This window comes from Myotis myotis, unplaced genomic scaffold (genome assembly GCF_014108235.1).
Source record: "Myotis myotis isolate mMyoMyo1 unplaced genomic scaffold, mMyoMyo1.p scaffold_m19_p_12, whole genome shotgun sequence".
Classification (NCBI taxonomy): domain Eukaryota; kingdom Metazoa; phylum Chordata; class Mammalia; order Chiroptera; family Vespertilionidae; genus Myotis; species Myotis myotis.
The window spans coordinates 63,686,421-63,703,477 of NW_023416316.1; the positions used below are offsets into that span (position 1 = coordinate 63,686,421).

A 17,057-nucleotide genomic window follows, 5' to 3' on the forward strand; every position below is an offset into this window, starting at 1 on the left:
TTAGTAAGAGTGTGTAGAATCTCAGGGTAGACAGCCCCGTGCTAAGTGTAACTCCTGAAGCTAATCAGGACTCTTCCAAAAAATTTATGAGGTGTGTAGACTCCCAAGCTTATCCTGAGAGGCCAGCACTATCCTAATTCTAAAACCAGATAAAGACACCACAAAGAAAGAAAGTTATAAACCAATATCCCCGATGAACATAGATGCTAAAATTTTCAATAAAATATTGGCAAAGTGGATCCAGCAATACATTACAAATACCATTGACCATGATCAAGTGGCATTCATTCCAGGGATGTAGAGATGGTACAATGTTCACAAATGAATAAATGAGTTACACAACATAAACAAAATGAAGTCTAAATACTACACAATCATATTAATTGATGTAGAAAAAGCATTTTATGTATTTACCCATTTATGCTAAAAATTCTCAGCCTCATGGGAGCAGAGGGAACAAGAAATCAAATTTGGAGAGACACTTTACAACCTAACATGAGTCATTTAGTACTGTATATCCTGGGGGTGATGCAAGGAAGAAAGCAGTTGAGGAACTTCAGAAGAGTCATGGAAAATCAAATTCTGTATTTAATTACTGGATGCAATCTTCCAACAATGTTAATATTGCAAGTTTTGTGGTTAGTCAAGAGATTGCTAAGAGAGGAAAACCATATACAGCCAGCGAATACATAAAAAGTTGTTTTATAAATGCATCCGAAGAGCTATTTCGGGATTTTAAGAACAAAGCAGATATTCTAAAAAAATAAAAAATTAAAGAGTTACCATTGTCTGCTAAAACAGTTAAAGATAGAACAGTCAAAATGTCTTCGAATATAACCAACCAGCAAGTCGAAGATCTTAAATTGGTTTCAGCTTTATCAATAGCAGTTGACGAGTCTTGTGACATAAATGATACGGCGCAAGTTTCACTTTTTGTACGATTTATTTCATCTGCAGGTCCAAAAGAAGAACTTTTAGGATTATTGCCACTCAAAGGTCAAACACGTGGAGAGGATATAGCAAATGCTGTAATTGAGTGCATTGAAAAACATTATATTCCACTCGATAAAATTGTGTCAATTTCAACAGACGGGTTGAAAAGTATGACCGGCGTAAGAAACGGGTTTGTTGCTATTTTGAAAGAAAAAATTAATCATGAGATACTTCCCATTGCATCATTCATCAAAAAGCGCTTTGTGCATAGACATTTCCAGAAGAAATTTTCAAAGTTATGGAATTGGTGATTAAGATTATCAACTCCATTATAGCTAAAGCTCTTAATCATCTCCAATTTAAAGAATTTTTAGTTGAAATGGAGAGTGAGGACGCAGATCTGCTGCTGCATAACAAGGTAGGTTGGTTATCAAGAGGAAACATTTTGAAATGTTTCGCTTCCTTATTAACAGAAATTAAAGCATTTCTCCTTGAGAAGGGTGTTTACTATCCAGAACTAAGGAAAGATCAGTGGATCCAAAAATTTTATTTCATGGTAGATGTTACGTCTCATCTAAATCAGCTTAATCATAGACTACAGGGGAAAGGAAACACAGTTTTTTCGATGTTAGATGAAGTTATTTCATTCAAAAATAAATTATCTCTTTTTGCTCAAGATTTTGAAAGAGAAACTTTGATTCACTTTCCAAGCCTGTTGAAACATCGCCAAGAAAATAATTCTGATATTGACATTTGCTTTTCAAAACAACACTTTTAAATATGAGGGAAGCTTTTCTCAACAGGTTTCAGGAACTCAGAAATAGCAAAGCGATGTTAGCCTTTGTTAAAAAATCTCTCAATGCTACTGTAACAGAATTAAAATTTTCTCCCTTTAATATTGACATTGGCAACTTTGAAATGCAATTGCTGGATTTAAAAAAACAAAGAAATGTGGAACTCGAAATTTGAACATCTTTGTGCTGATAGAGAAATATTGGAGAAAAACAAATGTGAACTTAGTTCACAGCACAGGTGGTCTGCTTTGAAAGACCAGGAGAAGGAAGATATGCTGATTTTTAACACTGGAATAGTATTCCTGACTCACATAATCAACTGAAAAAACTAGCATTTGCTGTTCTTTCCTTATTGGGGCCTACATATTTATGCAAACAATCATTTTCAGGTATGAACCTTATCAAGAGTAAATTGAGAAGCTGTCTTATTGATGAGAACCTGGAATCGTGCCTAAAATTAAAAACAACATACAAACCTGATTTACCCAAACTTTCCAAGGAGATGCAAGGCCATTGTTCACATTAATGTTTGTCAGTCATTGTCATGATTTAATTTTATGGATATTGTAAGGTAAATTGTAAGGAATTTAATTTTGTCAATAAATAATATTGTTATTAAGTATGATATCAAGTTTTATTCAACATACCTATAGTTTAACTAAGATTTAAAACTTTACATAAAGTTTATTAAGTTAATTTTAGGGAACATTGTGGAGTGAAAGAAGATGTAGTGTCGAGGATTGAGAAAGGTATGTTGAGATGGTTTGGACATATAGAGAGGATGAATGAAAGGAGATAAACGAAACAAGTATACAAGATGAGTGTGGATGGGAGAGTTGGAAGGGGTCGACCTCAGCGAACATACCTCAATCAGATTGAGGACGTTTTTAGCAAAGGCCAGTTTAGGAGTACCCTAATTAAGTTAATAACAATGTACCTACCTATATAGTTTAAGTTTAAAAAATTTGGCTCTCAAAAGAAATTTCAATCATTGTACTGTTGATATTTGGCTCTGTTGACTAATGAGTTTGAAGACCACTGCCCTAGGGTATAAACTGCCTCACAGACTAACCCAATCAAATTCAAATTTCTTTAAAGGAATAGACCCTGGGGCAGGTGTTTGAGATTTATTATAAACCCAGGAAGGCTCTTTCCAATGGTCTCTTCCCCCTTTTCCAACTGGCCAATTAGCTGGCCTACCAGGTCACCAATGATTTTATCAGTCTCTTCCCATTTGCCTTGACTACAATTTCCACTGTTTTCAAGAGCGCCTTTAGGCTTGAACCCCACCACACGTGCATGTAAAGTAAGATTATTGGGGGGTGCTCTGGTTTAGGCTTGCTTTAACTTCTACCTTTGGGCAAAATTTCTGAACCAATAGTGTGGGGGCAAGGACAAAGGTGTGCTTCTCTCTGAGTCATATCCCTACTTTAGAAGGTGCCTGCCTGCTAGATAGGAGGAGCAGCAGGCCTGGTTTGCCTTTCTTGGTATGGAAGCCCCACCCTATGAGCCTAGGCAAAGACAAGTGGGCCCTAATATTCTCAGCAGTACCCTGCCCCAGGTAGTGCCTCAGTTCCACTAGTGGTGGTGATGTCAATATTCCCAGTTGGGTCGGAGTTCATTGCCTCGAAAAATCAAAGAATGAGTTCAAGGACAAAGACAGTATGTAGAAGCAAAGTTTATTAAGAGATAAATGGACTTGGAGAAAACTAAGATGGCGGCATAGATAAACACCGGGAAATTGCTGCCTCCCACAACAATTGAAAAATACAACAAAAACACAAAACGGACATCATCCAGAACTACAGGAAGGCTGGCTGAGTGTAAATTCTACAACTAGAAGGAAAGAAAAGCACACTGAGAGCCAGAGGAGCTGCGGAAGTAAAGTGCAGAGGTACGGGGGCTCGCGCGCGCGGAAAGGGGCTGGCACCTAAGGACGCGGCTGTCTTTTTGAATCTGGAGGGAGTCGCAAGCTCCCGACGGCTCTGACTCCAGTTCTGGGAAATCTCTGGGGACCCAAGACTCATACGGGGAGAAACTGGACTGTCTGGCAGCGGGCGAACTTGAGGGCGGCTTTCCCTCAGAGGTGCTTGCAGCCGTTACCGGGACACTGAGACTCGAGACTCCTTAGGGCAGGGCTGAGGCTCCGCCATAGCTGCTTGCTCCGCCCTTTGATTCCTTGAGACCCCGCCCCACCCAGGCTGCGGCAGAGGCTTTTGCATATGAATGCCCCGGCCCTTTGCAACATGATAATTACCTAACTGCAGCCTGGCCAGACAGACCCAGAACTTCCAAGAGAAGGCCCAAGGCCCCACAGCGGCTTGCATTGCTTCACAGCTGAGCCTCATCAGGGCACCTCCAAACTCCAAAAAAGGAAGGGGAATCTGCAGTTCTCTTCGTAGCTCCTGCTGTGTAACCTCAGGCAGAGGCTAAATTAGCACCTCCTTAGATCCAAGAGCCACTGTACCCAGTGGTCAGAGGGGGACCATCCAGATCACAACTCCTCAGATCCATAAGGGACACACTCAGGGTGCAGTCTCAGTGGGCACCAAAGCCCCATTGAAGCCAGTCTTGCCCCAGAAGGGTGTCTCCAGCACAGAAGTTCTCCCACTGCAGACACAGCTGATTCTCACTGCCAATTGGCCTGGAGGTCAATTCCTCCCAGTGATCCTATAACAACCAAGGCATAACTGCAACAAGACTGTGCACAAAGCCCACAAGGGGGTGCACCAAGAGTGTCCACCTCAGGTAACTGGGGAGGCTGAGACACTGGGCCCTACAGGACACCTAGCACACAAAGCCACACTATCAACACAGGGAAGCAGCCAAAATGCGGAGACAAAGAAACAGGTCACAAATGGCAGAAATGGAGGAAAGCAAACGACTGGATATAGAGTTCAAAACCATGTTTATAAGGTTTTTCAAGAATTTTATGGAAACCGCCAATAAATTTAGTGAGTCCCTCAATAAGTATAGTGAGACCCTGGAGGACATGAAAAAGGACCAACTAGAAATTAAGCATACACTGACTGAAATAAAGAATAATTTACAGAGATCCAACAGCAGACAAGAGGATCCCAAGAATCAAGTCAAAGATTTGAAATACAAAGAAACAAAAAATACCCAACCAAAAAAGAAAAAAGAAAAGAGATTCCAAAAATATGAAGATAGTGTAAGGAGCCTCTGGGACAACTTCAAGCGTACCAACATCAGAATTATAGGGTTACCAGAAGAAGAGAGAGGGCAAGATATTGAAAACCTATTTGAAGAAATAATGACAGAAAACTTCCCCTACCTGGTGAAAGAAATAGACTTACAAGTCCAGGAAGCGCAGAGAACCCCAAACAAAAGGAATACAAAGAGGACCACACCAAGACACATCATAATTAAAATGCCAAGAGCAAAAGACAAAGAGAGAATCTTAAAAGCAGCAAGAGAAAGACAGTCAGTTACCTACAAGGGAGTACCCATACGACTGTCAGCTGATTTCTCAACAGAAACCATGCAGGCCAGAAGAGAGTGGCAAGAAATATTCAAAGTGATGAGAAGCAAGAACCTGCAACCAAGATTACTTTATCCAGCAAAGCTATCATTCAGAATAGAAGGTCAGATAAAGAACTTCACAGATAAGAAAAAGCGAAAGGAGTTCATCACCACCAAACCAGCATTATATGAAATGCTGAAAGGTATTCTTTAAGAAGAGGAAGAAGAAAAAGGAACTCTTACCATTTGCCACAGCATGGATGGAACTGGAGAGCAGATAAATACCACATGATCTCACTCATTTGTGGAATATAATGAACAACATAAACTGATGAACAAGGACTGATCCAGAGATGGAGAGGCATTGATTTGGACTGTCGGGCCTTGGAGGGAAGGTAGGGGAGGGTGGGGGTAAGGGGGAAAGATCAACCAAAGGACTTACATGCAAGCATATAGGCCTAACCAATGGACACGGACAACGGGGGCGTGAAGGCATGAGCGGGGGGCGGGGGGGGGGGGGGGTAGAGGGTAGTGTGGGGACAAGGACACATATGTAATATCTTAATCAATAAAAAATATATTTAAAAAAAAAGAGATAAATGGACTTGCTGCAGCAGGGAGCTGACCCAAGTCGGTTGCCAGTTAAGAGTCTTTGTCTAGGGGTAGATACATGTTTTGCTGGCTTCTGATTGGTTCTTTCAAAGAATTCTGCCTCTGCAATATCCATACATTTTAAAGCTCAAACTTACCACCCCCCCCCCCCCCCCGCCACTTTCCTTGGCAGGACAGACCTGATTAAGGACTGCCACTTCAGGTCCGAGGTGACATCACTGTTTCTACCTCCCTGGGTTCAGTTACTTTGTTTTTCTCTGAGGTTTTTTTCATGGAACAGGACACGGTCAGCAAGCTGTAGTCTGTCCACTTTATAAGATCCTGTTATTCTTGGACTTCCTCATTCTTCTCCCTCTCCCAAGGTCCCATCTGTCCCTGACTACCTAGCCCTGTTCTATCTCCTCAGTAGCTGGGTGAAAGAAGGCAGTCCCTAACTCTTGGCCTTCCTCATTTGAGACAGCCTCAGCAGCATTAGCAGGGGAAGGGAGAGAAATGCTAACATCCTACCTATATCAAGAGGACAGCCCTCCGAATGGGAGCTGCAGGGAGAGAGACCTCTGTGTTGTGGCTATACCACTCTCGACTGGAGTTTCCATCTTACTGTGGTCAAAAACAGGGCCATATTCTAAACCTAACAAGCTCAGGGGAGGCTTGCATGGCTAACCTTGGAGACCTAAAGTAACCACATAGGGTAGCCTGAAATTAAAACTTCCTAACTAAAAGGGAGTTATGGTGGATAGGCATGTCCAAGGCCTGTATATTCCTTGACAAAGGTCAATTTTTAATTTAACTGGGCCTGTCTATTGTCTTTTTGTATCTGCATAACGTATCTTTGGACTCTCAGGGTAATTTCCAGACCCCTCAGGGCACAATCTCCCACTAGAGCAGGGACCACAAAAGCCCTCATTGTTATTGTTATCATGTTAATCCTTAACTGTTAATTATTCTATGCCCACCTATGTAAAAGAAGTGTCAGTTCTTTTTACTTTTTATCCAATCCCAGACAACCCCCCCTTTGTTCTCTCCCACCTCCCTAATCTATCACAAGTGGATTTCATGTAACCTTTTTATGCCTCCTGCTTTGATTGTATTGTATAAAATAAGGTGCAAAACTGCCATTCTTTGGAGCATTTTCTCAATCCATTGAGATTTTACTTCTCAGCAATTGTTGTCAGTTTGGCTCAATTTGTTACCAGAGAATCAAATTTGTCCATTACTAGTGGGAATGGGGTTCTTACAATATCTTTAGAAAATGAATTTTCTAAGATTCACACAGGAGAATAAATGGTTTTATTGGCATGAAGTTACATCCCTGGGGTTGTAAAGTCCCAGGCAAATGTCCTTTCCTGGTATATTGCTGGTCATCCGGTTTAGACCTCTGACCTTTCATATCATTATTCACTGGCTTCAGATGCTCCCCTGATCTTTCCTCTCCTGGAATAGTAGACCCTCTCAGAGGAGGAACAAGGGGTCTGGAGAATAGCCTCCTACAAGGCCTTGCAGGACCATTGCCATAAGCAGGACAATGAGGTTCTGACCCACATCAAATATATCTAGACCTCAGTTATGTTACAGCTCTAGGCCCAGAAAGGCAGCAAAACCAAACCAGCTGCACTGGACCTCAGGACCAGCTGCATTGCCCAATGACCCCCTGCCTGCTGCTGACCAATCAGTGGAGACTATGAACCTGGAAGAATATACCTAGAACCATGCTCGACCCATTGGATATAGGAACACCTTTTTGGAAATTAACATTAGAAGAGCCTGAACCTCAGATTTAATAAAAGGATTAAGTGAAATGAGAGATGTAAATCACCTACCACAGTTTATAGATAAATATAAGTCTCTTTCTCACTCTGTGGGCAGCCTGAGATCACTGGATTTTGGCGATTAAGAATGTCTTGGATTGGGTTCCCCGGGTAACTGACTCTGAAATTTGCATGCAGGAAATTCATTGGGCAAGACTTTGATAATTAGCCCATTTAAAGGAATGAGGAGAGCAGGACTGGTCAGAGGGAGAACTCCAACTGTGATGCAGTTGTGACAGAGGATTCAGCTGATCCCCTGAGAAGTTCTTGGGCTGTGAAAGGGCAAGGGCTACGCCCTCCATCTTACCTTACCAGCCATGTGCTCGGCAGGGCTTCTTCCCGGAAGCCCAGGCCTCTGCTAGCCATGCCCAGGATTTCTTTGAACTAGCCAGTGACGGTCAAGGGAGGTGTGCGCCATGGATATGACCACATCCTGTGTGGCGGGACCCGACTTGCGCCTGGCCAATCGGCAGGGCCCACGGTCACCTCTCCTCCCCTTACTCCACCCCCCTATAAAACTCCTCCCCACCGGGCTAGCCCTCTCTCTGCCTCTTGGCTTACCGTTGGGTTGGTGAGTGTGGTCGGGGAGCCGAACTAGTTCGAATAAAAGACTCTCTGCTTTTGCATCAGACTCGCTGGCTCCCTGGTGGTCTATTGGGGATCTTGAAATCTGGGCATAACAGGCTGGGATGTCTCTTTAGATTTTTTTTTCAAACAAGGCAAAGTGTTAGTCTTTGTACCCCCACATTGACAAGTCTGTAGATAGAGGACAAAACTGGATGGGGGTGTAACTCTGGGTGATGTAACTGAGGACGGTTCACAGAGAGTGACCCAGCTCTGAGTGTTAGCAGGCTACACTGCAGGCAGCTGAGGAATAAATGCCTTCACCCCAAAGGCAAGAACCAATAGGCTGAAAATATTACTATGAAAGATATTTGCAAAGAAGTGGTGATTAATTTTACCAGGCTTATTGGGGAAGAAAAGGTTTATAAAGCAATGATTTCTGAGTTAAATTTTAAAGATTGGAGGTGTTGGCATGACAGAAAAGAAGTGCATTTAAGAAAAGAGAGTATCTTTTCAAAGCTTTCCAGAGACAATGCCCTTTCAAAGGCTGAAAAGTACTTAATCAAAGAGAAACCCATGGCATACGTGGACAATGGATTGGAGAATGTTTACATATTGTCAGGTAAGTGAAGAGTAAAGGTTCTTTCTACTTTAACTGGATATCCTAGGTGATATTTCTTAATCAGTATCTAGTTGGTAATTGTTTCAATACTCTAATTGATTTTATATAAATAAAGACATGTGATCACATATCTGAAGCTTTAGGCTGTCATCAGATCATAGGGCTCTTGCAATCTTGGGAGAGCATGAATATTTCTGAGTTTAATTTGGAACTTTATTTTAAGAATGCCATATATCAATTCTGATTAAAATAGATTTGCTAATATCACCTTTTAATTTCTACAATTAGCATAATAGGCCTACAATATTTTTGAATGAAAACATTTTTAAAATAAAGGTTGCGACTTATATGAATCCTATGACATACCATTTAAATTTACATAGCCACTGTGTAAATGTCATGCTACTTAAGATGCCTTCAGCCATTTCAATATTTTTTTTCTGTGAGTCTTCATTTATGCATTTTTTATCTCCTTCATTTTATGGCAATGACCTAAATTTTTCAACAAGCATATTCCAGATATGCTTTCCTTTGAGAACTTTAATTCTCTTTATTTCACTTTGGCGGGGGGGGGGGGGGAGGTGTTAAAATTTGGTTCCAGTGAAATGAGACATAAGCAAAAACAACTCACTTAAATGGTGAGGAATTTGCTCATTCACTAGTCCTTAAGCATTTATTTATCCTTCCATTTAAACCATTTGAACACTAACCATGCACAAATCACCATGAAATTGAACCATCAAGGATCTGCTAAAAGGCCAACGTTGGTGATTTTCTTCAGATAGCACCTTCTTTTCCCTTAAGAAAAACGTATGTAATTGTATTATTGAAGCAGGAATTTTGGGGGAACATAGGCAGGATTAGGGATTTCTTAGAATTGGGGTCCATGGAAAAGCTCAGGGCTGCAGACTGGGAGAAGGTACATTTCCATAACACAAGGAAGCCAGGTGCAGTTACATCTCCATAAGACAAGGGAGCAGCAACAGTGGCATTTACATAAGATAAGAGAACTGGGAGTAGCCAAGGATGGTCTATATTTACAAAATAAAGAGAAGGGAGCCCTTCATTCAGATGGAAAAGAAGAAAGCCCAGAGAAATGGAAGGACTATGAGGAAGGAGGGCCATAGGAATCACTATAGTAACCAATTTCAAAGGGGAATAATGACCAATCAGAGGGGATATCAAGGCAACAGGATCTGCAGCCTTTATAAACCTTAGGGAAAAGGAATTCAGTGAGTCCCTTTTCCCCCTCCCTACATGGGAGTCTTTTCTGTGGGACTCTTCCCCACTTCCTACATGGGAGTCTGTACTTGTTCCTCAATAAATCTCCACCTTTGCTATACCATTTCTGTCCTTGGACTCATTCTTTGATTCCAGCGGACAAAGAATCTGGATTCCAGTCCAAACATTTGGTATCATTATGACAGATGTTAACTAGACTTATTGTGGTGATCATTTCACAACATATACAAATATTGAATCATTATGCTGTGCACCTGAAACTAATATAATGTTGTATGCCTATTATACCTCAATTAAAAGAAAAAAAGGAAGAAAAAGACAAAGAAAGAAGGAAGAAAAGGAAGGAGAGAGGGAGGAAGGGAGGGAGGTAAGAAGGAAGGAAGGAAGGAAAGAAAAGGAAACAAGTCATATATAAAAGGATGAAAAGGACTACTTGCCTAACACTTATATGAAGAAGGCTACAGTGACTATAATAATAAAAGCATAATATGCTAATTAGACCAGACAGCCAAACAACCTTCAGATGTCCTTCCAGATGACTGCAAGGGGATGCCAGGGGCTGCAAGGGCCAAGCCCTTGTACAAATTTCGTGCATCGGGCCTCTAGTCCTATCTAATAAAAGAGAAACATGGCAATTAGCCGTACCTCCGCTACCCTTCCCATTGGCTAATCAGGGCGATATGCAAATTAACTTCCAGCCAAGATGGCTGCCGGAAGCCAGGCAACTTGAAGTGATCAGGAGGCTTGCTAGCTTCAGTGACGGAGGAAGCCAACGTTCCCCGCCTGCCGCTGCCGGCCTCTGAGCTTGCAGTTTGAAACATTGTTACAAATATAGAATCTAAACAAACTTCAGAACACTACTTTCAGCCAGCCGGGTTCTCAGAGCTGGAGTTGAAAAAGTGTTTCTATTATAGAACCCAAACAAACCAGATACCTTCTTTCAGCAGCTGAGGCCTCAGAACTGGAGCCAAGACTCAGAGCTAAAGCTGGCCCAGAATTAAAAAAAAAAAGAAAAAAAGGAGCCGTTAGGAGCTTCAGTCACCCGCCAGCCTGAAAACAGCCCTCAGCCCCCCACCCAGACTGGCCAGGCACCCCAGTTGGGACCCCCACCCTGAAGGGGGTGTGACCAGCTGAAAACAGCCATCAGCTACTCACCCATGCTGGCCAGCCACCCAAGCGGGACCCCCACCCTGATCCAGGACACCCTTCAGGGCAAACCAGCCGGCCCCCACCCTTGCACCAGGCCTCTATCCTATATAGCAAAAGGGTAATATGCCTCCCAGCACTGGGATCAGCAGAGCCACGAGGCCTCCCGGCACCGGGATCAGCGTGACAGGGGGCAGCGCCCAAACCCCCTGATCACCCTGTGGCTCTGTGTGTGACAGGGGGCGGGGCCACAACCTTCCTATCCGCCCTGTTCTGTTCATGCCTGATAGGGGGGAGCTCCCCAACCCCCTGTTCGCCCTGCGGCTCTGTTTGTGACAGGGTGCTGCGCCCCAACCCCTCCCCTCCGCCCATGGGCCTTGCTCTGTGTGTAACAGGGTAGAGCCATAACCTCCCCATCAGCCCTGCCTTGAGTGTGACAGGGTGCGGTGCCCCAACCCCCTGATCCGCCCTGCTCTGTGTGTGACAGGGGGCGGTGCCCCAACTCCCCTATCGACCCTACTCTGTGAGTGACAGGGGGGAGCTCCTCAACCCCCTGATGGGCCCTGCTCTGTGTGTGACAGGGGGGAGCTCCCCAACTCCCTGATCGACCCTGCTCTGTGCGTGACAGGGTACGGAGCCCCAACCCCCCAATCGGCCCTACCCTGAGCGTGACTGAGGGTGGCATTGCAACCTCCTGATCCACCCTGCTCTTTGCATGACAGGGGGTGGCGCCCCAACTCCCCGATCGGCCCTGCTCTGAGCCCGACCAGGGGCTACACGTAGGGATTGGGCCTGCTCTCTGCCACCCGGGAGCAGGCCTAAGCCAGCAGGTCGTTATCTCCCGAGGGGTCCCAGACTGTGAGAGGGCACAGGCCGGGCTGAGGGACCCCCTCTGCCCCCCCAAGTGCACAAATTTTTGTGCACTGGGCCTCTAGTATTAATATAAAACGATTTCAAAGCAAAGAATATTATCAGGCATAATATTATTTGGATATTACTACCAGTGTTACAACAATATTACTAGGTCTGTGCAAAGACTACTGCTGGGGTTGGATGATATCTTTAAATGCCTTCGAGTTTATCACCATCCACCTCCCAACCATGGTCTTTGGATAATGAATGACCTAGGCAGAAGCAGGTGTATTACAGTCCTACCCCTTTGCCTCTAGTTGGGACACACCTTGAAGTTTAATGGATAGTCCAGAGATTCCCTATGAATCAGGCTGAGTCGGAAACTGTGCCTGTAATCAGTTCTTGGCTTCTTCCCCTCCCTGTCCTGCTTTTCTCACTCCATTACAGACTTCATTTGGAAGCATCTCGTTGATCATTTCCATGCACACAAACCTTTCTCTCAGGGTTTTGCTCTTCGGAAACTACCTAAAACAGATGATAAAGACTATCATCGTAAAATGATAATCCAGAAACTTTCCCTGAAAAGAGGACAATGTTGAGCAGAAAAGAAAATCACAAAATTCAGTTTTTAAAGTTGTTGAAGGCATACATCCTAACAATTTTTAGGACTGACTAGACAGTATTTTCCCCAATTTCCATTTAAAATGTTGTTCTTAATTCCTTCTATTTTAATCATGTAGTTATTGGCTAAGAAACGAATGGGATCAGTATTCTAAACAAGTAGTCTATACTTATAGGCGTTCTTGAAACTAATCACAAACGAGGAGAAAACACAAAATAAGGCATTGTGGATGGGGCGGAGTCAGAAGAGAGGGGTCTGCATTGCATCATCTAAGCGTGAAGTTGCTATTGAAGATACTTGTTTTTCTTTCGGAGTGCCTGGATAAACTTGACAAAATTCATAAATCATCTGAGAGAAGATGTAAAAGGTTTCGTACAAAATCATTTGTATTTTTCTAAGAAGAAAGTCAGCTCTCAGGGGATTCTCAATGAGGTTGTACTCCCCCCACCCCTGTCGAGCTGTTTTGTTTGTGAATGCAAAAGGGCAAGCATCGGGTCCCTTCCTTTCACTCTGCTGACTGCCCAGAACCAGCAATGCTCTTCCATCTTTCTGCATTTCGCTTTTTGGAAATGTGTTCTTTCAGATATCCTGACACTCTTTATTTTGCTTATTTATTGTTACCTTTAATTCTTCCAAATACCATGTTATGTTTTCCCGTAAATTATTCCCGATTGCTTTTGTTTCTCCAAGTTCCCTCAATGAATTCAAGCAATCTCATGACTTCATGCAACATCCTCTATTACAATGGTTCTCAACCTTGGCTGCACATTAGAATCACCTGGGAATCTTGTTAAAATCCTGATTTCTGGGCCTCATCCTCCAGAAATTCTGTTTCTTTGTTATGGGGTGGGGCCACAACATTAGTAACAAAGAAACAATTTCTGGAGGATGAGGCCCAGAAATCAGGATTTAAAAAGTTCCCAGGTGATTCTAATATGCAGCCAAGGTTGAAAACCACTGGCTTAGATACATAGTTTTAAGGCCATTTCCCCTATCAAGTGAGATTTTCCCTTAATTTTCTTAATTCTCGCACTCATAATACTTTCCCCCACTCTTGCCAACCTGTAGAAACCTTTCAACTAATCTGTTAGGGTTTTTTGTTTGTTTGTTCTTTGGAGGGGGGTGTCGTGGGCTATGAAATAATTCACAACTGAGAGAAGAGGGGAAAGAGAGAGAGAGAGAGAGAGAGAGAGAGAGAGAGAGAGAGAGAGAGAGAGAGAGAGAGAGAGAGAGAGAGATTATTTTACTTTCCCCAAAGGGAAAGGGCAGGTGCATCACTAATAAATGCAAAGGCAAAGAACAAAAGCTGTCCCTCCCCCCCCCCCCCCACCTCCCGCCTTTTAAAGCTTTTTAAAGCCTTGGACAAGGAAGTGGGGGGATTTCCCACTGCTGCTGCTGTTGCTAGGTGAAATTGAGCAAACATCAGGGGGTTGTCTTTGTTAGTTGTTCAGGAGACAGTCTGGGTAGATGTCCTAGGGAGGTGTCTTATCAGTATTTTTCCCAAGCCTGCAAAACATCCTTAGAGGGAAAGTCACAAAGAATTCAAAAGGGGGCAGCTTGTGTTTGAAAGGGAGTAGAGCCCTTCTACTAACTAGAAACTTTCCAGAGCCAGGGAGGAGAGGTATGCAAGAATGTAGCCTTGAGAGTAGCTTATGTTGTCCCTCAATTTGAACAGAGGGGCTGTTTGAACCAGAGGTGCTAATATTCTTGGAGTTTGCTTGCCAGGTGCTTCTCATAAATTGTGGCAGGCCACAGGAAAAAAAAAGGCCTTTCCCCTCCCATCCTCACATAATCCACTTTGTTTGAAAGTATAGTTTTAACTGTGAGTATTTGAATTTGATTCACCTGGTAGTATCTTATACATAGTATCTTCTTAATGATTTTTAATGTAAAAAAAAAATGAATTGTTCATTTTATTTGCATTGGTTGTGTAAAAGACCAATTGAATAATAGCCTATAAAAATTGTTGTTCTTCTTGAAAAAATTACATATAATTAGTTTTCCATCCGTATTAGCAACTTTTGGAGCTACAGATATAGGCCAGTACCAACAAGTGTTAACACTGCATCTCCTTCACAGAAAGACAGCCTTAGGTCAGTTGTAAATTCTAGAGGTTGGTGAGATGCACATTTCCACCATATCTGAAATCTATTTAGAAAGAAGAAATGCTATTAGCATAGTAATTTGGTTAAATTAATATCTTGCCAAATGATTTTAAATTTATAAGGTAAAAGTTTAAGCAGTGTTATAGAAAATTGCTCCCAAAATTATACCCCTAGAAATAGCAGGCATTAATCACATCCTACAAGGATGCATATATTTTGCAAGAGCCAAATCCTTTTGTAATTGAATATAATGGATAATGAAACATTTTAACATCAAAAATATATTTCACCTATAAAATGTATTAATATTCTAATAAAACATCTATTACAGATTTAGAAAGCAATATAATTGCAGAATTTACCAATTTATGAACAGATGTAAAATAAAAATTTCTTGACTGCTTTTCAGTACAGACTGAACAAAATAAGCCATGGACACATGACTAATTGTTTTAATCGCACACATCAAATAGCTGATCAACTCAGAAATTTTAAAAAAGGTAATTGAATAAATTTCAGGTTACATTCCTCATTTAAGTGTTAGTTTAAAATGGAAAATTTTCAGATATTTTATTTCACAAAAGTAATTGAAAGCAATGGCTCAAAGTAAGAGATGTGCCATTGTCAATACATGTGTACATATTTTCTAACACATATTATTACTTTATTGATATAACTTTTCCCAAACAAGGTAATGTGCCTAGTTTTATACCTAGGTAATCTTATTACTACTTTCAACAACACTCTGACAAGTGAGAATGCCCATTTTAAGAATGCCTTATTTGCTATTGAAAATATAGTTTCAGAGATAAATCAGTTGAAACTTTTTATCTTTGGGGTATTTAATGATGTTTTATGTTCAGTAAATCTTTGACCCACCCAGGAAGCCTCATTTTTTGTTTATACTTTCCTAAATAATAATAATAATTGAATATATATTTAATACAAAAATAAAGTAAACATCAGTTCAGCACTCAAATAATATAAAGTTAGAAACATTTTAGCACCATAATAGGTCTTTCAACTATGAATTAAAAGTGAGTTTTTTAAAACTATTTATTTTTGCAAAGGCACATCAACCCTTTTAAGATGCAGTTAAGAAACTGAAAATCTTTAAAATCAGGTAGAATTTCTGTCCAAAGTCAACTGTATGTGCTAAAAACTCAAATAGCTAAATAATCCACTATACACATTTACAATCCCCGATCACAGGTGCCTCACTGCAAACTTGTTGAAAGGATTCAGTTTAATTAATGTGTACTCTCTGAAGGCTCACAAACACATAATCTTCCCGTAGATCTTAGCAAATGGCAGATTCATTACTAAACAGGCCTTCTAACTCAGAAGCTCCCATTTTGCTATTCTGTTATATACAAATACCTTCTCTATATAATTTTCCATAATTAATTGTCATAAATATGCAACCTGCTTATGAAATCTTATGTATGCATGCACAAGGTATTTATTTACACGTACTCTTATTTTGTGGAAATTCTATTTGTGCTATTTCTAAACATGTTGTTTCAGTGAAATGTTTTCTTTGTATGTTTCAGGTCTCTATCAGTTCTATAAAAGGAGGCATTAATCAAGTGAAGGTATTGTAACAATTGTGAATGAGGGCTGCAGGAAAGGAACTACAAGGTGACATAGAATTCTATATATTTCTATTTAAAAACAAGCTCATTTCTTAGTGGCAAATCTTGAAAAGTATTGTGCACATCACTATTCCCTAGTGTAGAATTCTTTGCTTCTTAACAAGTAAGTGTTCATCCAAATAATGCTTAAATTTTCTATATATTTTTTGTAAATATTCTGAAATTAATGTAAATATTATTAAACAAGAGATACATAAAAACACATATTACAACAAGATATTCCATGAATATGTGGAGAACCATGGAAAATTATTCTTTATAATAAAAAGTAATATGAGTAACTATAATTTGTGTAATATTAGTTACTTATAGACCATATAAAATTACCATATAAAATATTTAATAAGTATGTGATCAAATCAGAGTGTCTTCCACTCTAACAGAAATCATATTTTTCATAAACTCAGGCAAAATTATTTCCTTACAATTTAATACAGTTATATTATAGAAAATTTGATTCACAATTAATTTCTTAGACTGGGTGTAGATTAAAGCAGTACTTTTAAGATTTTGTGCACATACATATGGCACAGTTACAGCAAACCCTAGGGAAAAAAACAAAGTTCGACCTTGACACTCTTCCTAGGACCTATCCTCCTGGAAAACAACTGTAAATCCT

At 41.0% G+C, this 17,057-nt stretch overlaps 1 pseudogene; it reads left to right on the forward strand.

Moving 5' to 3' along the window:
- Window positions 1-821: 821 nt before the first annotated feature.
- Window positions 822-12,655, forward strand: LOC118666846 (annotated as a pseudogene).
- Window positions 12,656-17,057: the final 4,402 nt, after the last annotated feature.